Below are 1623 nucleotides of genomic sequence, written 5' to 3' on the forward strand. Positions count from 1 at the left end.
AGAACTCAATGCTCTCGCTGTTTGATCTCCGAGCTCTAGAGCTGCTGAAAACCATGCAGCTCGAAAGGATCAAACCAAACGAGATAACTTTCATCACAGCACTGGGTGCCTGTGCTGACGCCGGCAAGCTTGAAACTGGACAAGCGTTCCACGCCAAGAACATCGATCAAGGACCAATGCATCCAGGTCTTGCTGGTGAATATGTATGGGAAATGCCATAGACTGTCACAGTCTTCAACCAAACCCAAGCCTGCCTCCGCAACACTATTTGCTGGATTGTAATGATCATGGCTTTTGAAGACAACCACCAGTTGCTGGTCGTGCACTTCATAGGCTGATATCAGAGCACCCCAAAAAACCAGATTTCTCTCCTGTCAAACAACTCTATTTCGCAATCAAAGTCCCCTTTCTGGGTACCTTCACAGTCCATGCCACTACATTCTTCTCGGGCATTCTATCAAAGTTCCTGGGTTTGATCCAAGTTCCCATCAGCTGCATAGCGTCGCATCATCACGACCCCGGAGCAGCCCAGTGAAGAAAAGGAAGCTACCTTTTGTGAAACTTCTATATAAGAGTTCCAAGAATTAGGGTTTGATAGGATTCTTATGGGTCATAGCAAAGAATTAGTCGTAGAACTCCCAAGGGTAATGAAAGTGGAGAAGATTTTATTTTCTTCCAACACCAACAATCTAGAGTGTGAAGTATTTGGGAAAGAGGAACAAGATGGAGAGTGGAAGTTTTTGGGTAAAACAGGTTGAGAAGCAAGATTCAAGCTCACCAAGCTGAGATTCATCCTTGTCAAGCCTCTCTCTGGATTTGAGGTATCTACGATTGTGAGTTTTTATAGCAAGGACAATGCGCAGAAGCCTGTGGAGGAGTTGGAGTTGAAATACATTAATCCTCAAAAGGTGGACTATCAAAATCCTTTTGAAGTTGGCCAGCTTTCCAAGGACACTCTTGTCACGAAAGCAATTGTTCGATCTAATCTCCGGTATTACAAATTCCGGTTGTGGGGCAACATAGAGTATCCCTGCCAATGGTGGTTTCCAATGGGAGACTACAACCAGGACGATCCCAACCCTAAAACGCGAGAGTTGACCATCAGATACTTTGATGTGAAGAACGAAGGGAAGTTAACGCTAGCACCTCAATGCAAGTTGATTGTTTTTGAGAGGACTTCCACTTGTCACTCAGAGCGTGAGGAATTTGATCTACATAATCTTCCACAAAAGAAGCAGTCAAATAGAAGGGGTTCTGATAAAAAACTATCTAAACTCTCTAATCTGAGCTTAAAAGTTTTAAATGCCTTAAAGGTTGTTAAAAGGAATTAGAATAATCTTAGTAATAAATTCAACTTTAACTTGTTTGTCTGATTCAGAGTAGGAAGTTTTCATGCGATAAATAACATAAGGACAAAACGTGCTAGCCAAGCCAGAATGTAGAATTCTCACCACTAAATATTACCTTAATACTGGACTGTATGGTTCCTTATTGCCAATCATACAAATAATGAAAGACAAGACATAGAGGAAACAACAATTTCCAATTCAGCCCATAAATGCTAGTAGCTCAAAACTCCCTCTTTCTAAACCGGTCTAATCATCATCCATGGGCTCTCTCTCG

The sequence above is a fragment of the Selaginella moellendorffii genome, unplaced genomic scaffold, assembly GCF_000143415.4.
Source record: "Selaginella moellendorffii unplaced genomic scaffold, v1.0 SELMOscaffold_81, whole genome shotgun sequence".
Lineage (NCBI taxonomy): Eukaryota > Viridiplantae > Streptophyta > Lycopodiopsida > Selaginellales > Selaginellaceae > Selaginella > Selaginella moellendorffii.